Below are 7,586 nucleotides of genomic sequence, written 5' to 3'. Positions count from 1 at the left end.
CAAAATAATAGCAGTATAGGAAAATAGTCCCCAAACTGGGAGGCAAGCTCATTTTAGAAATGATGGTTGTTTGTAGTTTCATGAAATCTCTTTCCCGGCAGAGCATCAACACCTCCCCCTTCAACCACCCCCACCCCATCTGGTTTGCTTCTCCCCGCCCCCCAGTTGTTGTTGAAGTCTGGGGGTTGGGACTGGACCCCCTGATTGCATAAGAGCAAAAAGCAAAGGCGAAATCTGGAGGCTGAGTGATTGAGCATGCAAGGAATCAGAGGAAACTTTTATTTTGAAGAGGCCAAGGGGGGGGGGGGCTTCATTTCCTGACAGCTATTTACTTTGAGCAAATGATTAGTTTTAGAAGGATGGACTATAACATTGAATCAATTACAAAACGCGGTTTTTGAGCCCATTACAGTTGGAGCTAGAGAGAAACAGAGGAGTGAAACAGAAACTGCAGGAGAGGACTGGAGGCCTTGGACTTACGTTTTACTCCATGTATAGGATTTCCCTTGCGAATTGACATAGGAGGAGAAGGTAAGGGGGAGGAAAAAGTAATTTTTGTTTCTAAAGAAGTCCCCGATCTGCTCTTGAGGCTGGAAGAAGAAAAGTAACTTCAAATTTTGGGCAATGAGGAAAGAAAATAGTTGAATTCCCGTTGTGTGTCCAGAGAGCAATTTAGTATGAATAAACTTCACTGGGATGGGGGTAACCATAGAGTTAGAAAGTCTGAGGATTAAAATTTTTTTCCAGACCTATTTTTAAAAACAGCGTTTTTGTAGCAACTCTATGACCTCCCAAAGAAATTGTTATGGCTTACATTTTTGAGGTTTTTTTCTGTGGGGTGGGGGGGATGGCATTCGTGCATAACTGGGACCAATAACAAGTAACGTTGGGGGTGGAAGCAGAGGTGTTTGGTCTTTTCTTGGCAGTGGGTCCTGGAAAAGGACAGGTTTTTAAAGAGTATTTTTATTACTCGCCCGCGGTTTGGCGGGACAGCGCTGTAGCGGGTGGAGTGGAACATGGCTGGGGGACCTGGAGAAGTGCGGAGAAGAGGGCTCCGAGTGGGGCGCGGGAAGACTCTGGAGAAAAGGGAGGTGTGAAGGGCTCGGCTGGAGGAGGTCCGACCTAGGATGCAGGCCGGGTACACATGGCGCCAGTGGATCGCGCGTAATCACTGGACGGCGCTGCTCCAGGAGTGAGCCGGGGCCAAACTCAGCACCGCGGTGGTGACTGCAGGAACAGCAGAGGCGCGCGGGCTTGGGTGAGAGTTTGGAGAGCCCCGGAGCCTTTTGCTGGGTCAGTGAAATGCTAGAAAGAGCGGGCGCACGGTCCTCAGTGCGCAAGGATTGCGCGCCTCTCACCCAGGCGACGCCGGCGGCGGCCAGGGCGAGCGATCTGGAATAATGACAAACATATTTTGGCCCGAAGTGAAGAAGTCGTCGTGGCCTCGCATTCCAACAACTGGGATTTGAGGAATTTTCAAACCGCGCTCCGAGGGGCCCTCATGGTGCCCGGTGGTCTCCACCCCCACCAGTCTCTACTCAAATTCTTCCTCAGTGAAATCTTTGCTGCGCCAGGACCCGGCTGTGGCTCAGTCCTGGCCACAGGCAGGAAAGAGGCAAGATCCCCTGCCAAGTGCTGACTTTCTTGTGAGAAAGTTAGGGACTCCTCAGAACGGACAAAGTAGTTTGCAGGTAAGCCAGAAAGGTGAGATGCCAACCACTCTCGCCTCCTGCTTGTGGGTACCAGTGCCCTGGACCTCTGTCCTCGCTGGAATGCGTGGCACTGGTCGCCTGCGCTCACCCTCTCCAGTGTCCCCTTTTTCTCCTCTGCTTCAGTGTCTGCCACCCTGCAGGCTTTGGAGCGGTCTGTTCTCTGCCCTCCCACTTCCGCCGTCTATCCCCATGGAAATTGGTTTACACACGTGAGATTAACTTCTCCTGGCATGTTGGGGAAGCGGGCGTCGTCTACTTGGCTTTGAAACCCCTGGGATCCGTGGTTCTGTTTGGAAAGGGTGTCGGCCAGCTCCCAGTGCGAGGGAGTGTGACCGGCCCAAGTCTGCAGCCAGACCGAGCCAGAGCCTCGGGGCCAGGTGTGCCGGAGCTGCCAAGTACTTGGCGACTCGCCTTGGCCAGAAAGGAAGCTTTGGGTTGTTTGTCTGCCATCGGGTCTGTCCCTGTTGCTAGGATTCCCCAGCCCTGCTAAGACCTCAGGATGCACAGAAAGTGCCTTGAAGAACATGTCACCCAGCCCGCCCCAAGGCTGGGAGGAAGACCTAGGCTGGGACTGGAGCGTGGATGGCCCTTACAGTGTCTAAGCCGCCCAGCGTCCGGCAGAGCTGCCCATTTCCCCAGGCTGTGCTGTGTGGGAAATGGCTTTTTGGCTCCGTGGCCGAGTTGCTCAATGTTTTGTACTGAGTGCTTTCGTCATGATCACTTCGATCAGACCTAGGCAGCTTTTTGGAGCAGAAGGAGGCACATCTCACCAGACCCCAAAGTCGGAGTACTCCCTATCCCAGGAGAGGACGAAGCGCTTCCCTAGGCTTGCACCTCTCATCTACTGTCGCACAGATTCTGTTTTTTACACAACCCTTTCCCCTATCTGGCTTCTTGGGCATTGCATCTTCTCCTTCGTCTCAGCGTCTTCCTTTCCAGAATTCTTTTGATGAGGACTCCTCAACTCCCCAACAGGCGTGTGTGTGTGTGTGTGTGTGTGTGTGTGTGTGTGTGTGTGTACACGCCTTGCTACTTTGACGCTCTGGTCAGTCCCTGCTTCCGACCTCTAGCAACAGTTCTGTTTGGGGGTTGACCAAGTACAGCTGGATCTTGCTCAGGCGAGCAAGGGAGGATGAGGACAGAGCGGAACTCAGTATCCAACTTTTGCTCCACTCTTGGGATTCGTAGGGACTAGAAGCAAAGCCCGGCCTCTCAGGTCAGGGCTCTGAGGCTACTTTCTTCCAGGGGCGCGGGCTAGAGAGAGATGCAGGGGGAGGGGCTCTGCGCTGGGCTTCCAGCTGCAAACACGTCAGGCGCCGAGGCGGGCGGGTTTTCTGCCTCCTGGGGACAGGCGGTGGGCGGTGCGCGTCCTGGGGACGTGGTGACCAGCCTTCGGCCTGCGGACCTGAGTGGGTGGAACTCTGGCCTTCAGGGAGCTGCGTCCAGGTTACACGTAGCTAATGGGAAAGTGGCAATTCTAGACCGAGAGCTAAAAGCTGGATAGGTGATTGAAAGGTGCGGCTCTCAGCGGCTTTGGCGACCATGGGCACGTTGGGTCCACACGCAGCATCCATCTCCGGGAAGAGCTGGGGGAGGGGTCTTGTAGCATCACTCTAAGCTTTTCCTGATTGCAGTCTGATCCTGGGCGCCGCCAGTGCTTTTTTCCTGGAGTGGCTCGGCGTCATTTTCTTTTGTTTTAAACTCTAGGGCGAACAACGAATGAGTTGGGAAACTAGATGGTAGGGTGGGATAGAAGAGAGCCCCGGACTTGGGGAGTATCCTTGTCCGCCTCCTACTACAGTCCCTCCCTCCCTCCCGGGAGACACGGGGGTGAGAGACACTCGCAGGCGCGGTTGTGCACAGGGACGGCGACAAAGGGGCAAGGTGGCCACTTAAGAAGACCAGATTCATGAAAGGTGAGGGCTTGTGGCGGCCTTGCGCGCCAGCAGCGGCGGGCGGCGCTGCAACTCCGGCCTATAGGAGGCGCTGGCACTCGCCTGTAACCCTAAACCTGGGGCCCCTCTCCCTCCACCCCGCCCGGCCCCCTCTCAGGTCTCAGTCGAAAACAATGCAAACGCTGAGTGTTCAGCTCCGGCGCGGCGGCTTCTGCGACCCGGAGCTCTGCTGGCAGGGTCGTGGGATATAGGAGCACATCTGCGTCGCACCCTATTTGGTGGCGATCTAGTTGCGGAGGGCTTGGAGAAGGCTGGAGGGGGAGCGAGGTGTGACTGAGGGAGCGAGGTGTGTGTGTGTGTGTGTGTGTGTGTGTGTTTGTGTGTGTGTGTGTGTGTGTGTGTGTGTCTCGGAGTCGCCATCCAGAGCGCGTCAGCGCGGAGCTTCCGGGAGGTGGTTTGCCGTTTGCCAGCAGCGCTCCGGGCTGTGCTGTCGGGGACCCAGAGCCTGAGCTGCGGGCGGCGGCGGACCAGTCTGGTAAGATCTGCGGGTCAGCCGCGCCCTCTAGCGGGTTCCGGGAGTGCGCCGAGTCCCTCCTGCCTTGGACGGTCAGGGGCCCCAGAATTCGGGCTCACCTGGGTCTCCCTTGACCCTTCCTGCGGCCACTTCGTGGGCACCGGAGGCGTTGAATGGGCGAGAGCTGGCCGAGGGTCCGGGTTTGGGCCGTAGTTGGGGTGCCACAATTTAAGGGAAGGTGGAGGAGCCCAGACCGCGCGCGATCTTGGATAGTCGCCTCCTTGTGTGCCCCAGGCCCGCGCATGTTCCCCTATTACGCTGGCAGCCTGTTGCTGTTTGTTTGCTTGTTTTACGACCCTGCGTTACTGTGCAGTGGGAGCAGTCGCTGCTAATCATCCAGACTGCAGGGCCCCCGCCCGATGGGTTTGAGTGGTGACAATGGCGTGCGAACAGATTGGGCAGTCAGTACGGCCTGGGAAAGGCGTTGCAGTCTCTCTTGGCACTGATCAGGTGGCCTCTTTGCTTGGAAGGGTGGAAAGGCAGAAAGCATTGTCTCCTCCAAACCTTTGCCGTCCGATTGGCAGCGCCGTCTTTCTGGCTTCCAAGGCCTGGCGGTCTCTCGTGCCCTGGGAGATGGTGATGACGATTGTGCTTGTTCTTCACTTAATTCTGCTGGGGTCCCCCAAAACATTTAGGTAGGCATTTTAAACATCAGTTTTGTTATTTCTGGCTCCACGCCTCGTTGTTCAACTGAAGTCGTCACAAAACCTAAAAAAGTTCAACCTAAAAGAATGTAAAAGTTGGAGAATTTTGGGTTAGAATTTTCTTCAGTGGTGCTTGCGTCTTGGTGAACCCCAGGACGCACGTCCTCGGGCCAACACTGCCATCTGCTGGCTATATTGAGGAACTGACTAACCCTCTGAGTGCGATTCCTCGGAGATTCCTAGCAAGCATTAACTGTAGGCAAGAAGTGTCCCTGCCGTCGTCGTCCCCCCCATCCGTGCTCTTTGGGACGAAAATGTTTTTTGCTAATTTTATCTTCCTATGAATCTGCAAGAATCACCGGAAGGTCAGGGTTTATTTTTCATACATTTGTGTAGTTTTCCAACTTGTTTTTGTGTGTGTGTGTTTGTGGGTGGGGGCTACTGGAGATCAAACTTTGTCTCTGCAAATGCTAATAAGGGCTGAGCCACTAAGCTACATCTCTAGCCTTAATTGTTAACCCTTTACATTCACATAGTGAATTATGTGGGCAGACCTGTAAAGAAGGTAGGAGGTTTTTTTTTTTTTTTTTTTTTTTTTTTTTTTTTTGTTCTGTTTTTGGTGTTTTTGAGACAAGGTCTCCCTGTAGCTCCAGCTGGCCTTGAACTCTCTATGTAGACCAGGCTGGCCTTGAACTCACAGAGATCCGCCTGCCTCTGCCTCCCAAGTGCTGGGATTAATGGTGTGTGCCATCACACCCAACAACAGGGAGGGTTTTTGCTTTCCTATAAACCTGGTATGGGGGCTTGCTGACCTCGAGTCAATGCTCACTTGTTCTATCAGGATAGTGACAGTCAGAAGGAAGTGTCACTTTATTCTCCTATAGTTACAGATCTGGTACAGGGATAGCAGAAAGGTTTATGAGCTCAGATTGTTTCATATAATGCTTGTGTGTAAAAGTGCTCTGGTCCCTGGCCCTCATTGGAATGTCCAACCAATGCTTTGGGAAATCAAAACAACATAGGCCCTGGTGGTGTGCAGGCCCTAGGAAATACACTCTGGGCTAGAAAACACAGACCTTGCCACTGTTGCAGACCTGCATTTGAGCTGCCTGGGCTGAAGTTCTGTGCAAAACCCAAGATGTTATTTTCACAGTTAGAATTAACTTAGGAGAGCTGAAATTAACCAAACCTCAGAAATTTGAATCTTGAGGTCATCAGTGGCTTTGGGACTGTCAGAGTCTTTTGTGGTCTTTAATTGGGACAGGGTGGGGTGGAATTCAGTATCCAATGGTTGTGCAGTGGAATGGGTGCATTATGCCCATGGTGATGAGGAAGCTGGCTCCTGTCTTGTGAGGATGGCGGGAAGAAACTTTGCACTACCTGTATTCTGTTTACGTTTGAGCTTATCTTGTGGCCTTTGGTTAGAGTCATCTTCAGTAATTTCACCTTTGTTTGCAGTGGGTGAAATGGAATACTGTTAAAGAGAGAAAAATAACTTGAGTGTGATAGTGCAGGCCTGAAGCAGGAGGATCTTGAGTTCAAGGTCAACTTGGGCTATAAATATGTGGGAGAACTAAAGAAGGAGAGGAAGGAGAGAGAAGGAGGAAGCAAGGTGGCGGGGGAGGAAGGATGGGGAAGCGAGGGAGAAGGAGAGTAGCTGTAATCAGATTGGTTTCTGTGTTTAGAAGACTGTATACATTAGTTGATCTTGCAATGGTTGTTACAGCGACACCAGCTGGAGGTAGCAGGCCGTGGTAATGGATTGCTGGCTGGCCTGGGAGAATCACAGTTAGATCCATTTTACTAGGCAGAGGATACAGTTGTGTGGCCTCCAGAGCTTCAGTTTCTTAGCAAAGAGAAGTACAAGGACCTGGTATCATCTAAAATATCTTAAGAGTCTGCAGAGAAAGAGTCAAAGTGAGCACTCAAGCCCTTTCAGTGAAACTATGTAAGGTACTCTTTATTACACACAGTATGGCCAGCAAGCAAGTCAGGAATGGTTGGTCACAGTTTATGGAAGAGGCTGAGGTTCAGAGAGATGGGCAAAGTTATAGTCGGGATCGGAATCCAGTCCGGTGTCTTCTGAGAAGGAATAAGGGTAACAGGCTGAAGATGAACCAAACCTGCCTGGGAGTAAACAGTCGTGATCTCATATTTCTGCTCATTTCTCCAATTGTGACAATGCTTTTTGAACTGTGAATACGGAGGCTGGAATGGTTTTTCTTTTTCTTTTTTTTTTGAGATAGGGTCACATGTAGCCCAGGCCAGACTTGAACTTGTGTCATTGAAGCTGGCCTTGAACTTCTGATCCTCTTGTCTCTGGCTCCTGAGTACTGAAATTAGAGGCCTGCATCACTATGCCTGGCTAATTAATTAATGAGTTTAAAAAATTAAATTAAATTTATTTATGTGTGTATGTGTCATAGTACACATGTGGAGGTCAGAGGACAATTTGTGGAAATTGGTTGTCTCTTTCTATCATGTGGGTCCCAAGGATGGAACTCAGATCATCAGGCTTGGTGGCAAGTGCCTTTACCCATTGAGCCATCTTGCCAACCCCAGTAATGATTTTTTTTGTTTGTTTGTTTTTGTTTTTTGTGTTTTGGAGAAAAGGTCTCCCTGTAGCCCCAGCTGGTCTGGAACTCACTATGTAGACCAGGCTGGCCTTGAACTCACAGAGATCCGCCTGCCTCTGCCTCTCAAGTGCTGGGATTAAAGGTGTGTGCCACCATGCCCAGATCAGTAATGATTTTTTTTTTTT

General features: G+C 51.8%; 1 protein-coding gene across 6 annotated transcripts in view; it reads left to right on the top strand.

Moving 5' to 3' along the window:
* The first annotated feature begins 321 nt into the window (after positions 1-321).
* The window catches only part of Pdgfra (platelet derived growth factor receptor alpha), a 53,037-nt gene continuing 45,772 nt past the window's right edge, over positions 322-7,586 (top strand). For 2 of the 6 annotated variants that reach the window (XM_017798216.2, XM_008833322.3), the window contains exon 1: positions 322-531. The gene's annotated coding sequence lies outside the window, so the exon portion shown is untranslated. Of the gene's footprint in view, positions 532-965; positions 1,692-3,093; positions 3,228-3,496; positions 3,629-3,972; positions 4,143-7,586 lie in introns of those variants that run through there. The other 4 variants (XM_008833323.3, XM_029563614.1, XM_029563615.1 and 1 more) reach the window with 4 other exon arrangements.

This window comes from Nannospalax galili, unplaced genomic scaffold, assembly GCF_000622305.1.
Source record: "Nannospalax galili isolate Female #2095 unplaced genomic scaffold, S.galili_v1.0 scaffold433, whole genome shotgun sequence".
Classification (NCBI taxonomy): domain Eukaryota; kingdom Metazoa; phylum Chordata; class Mammalia; order Rodentia; family Spalacidae; genus Nannospalax; species Nannospalax galili.
This window is presented reverse-complemented; position numbering and strand designations above follow the sequence as displayed.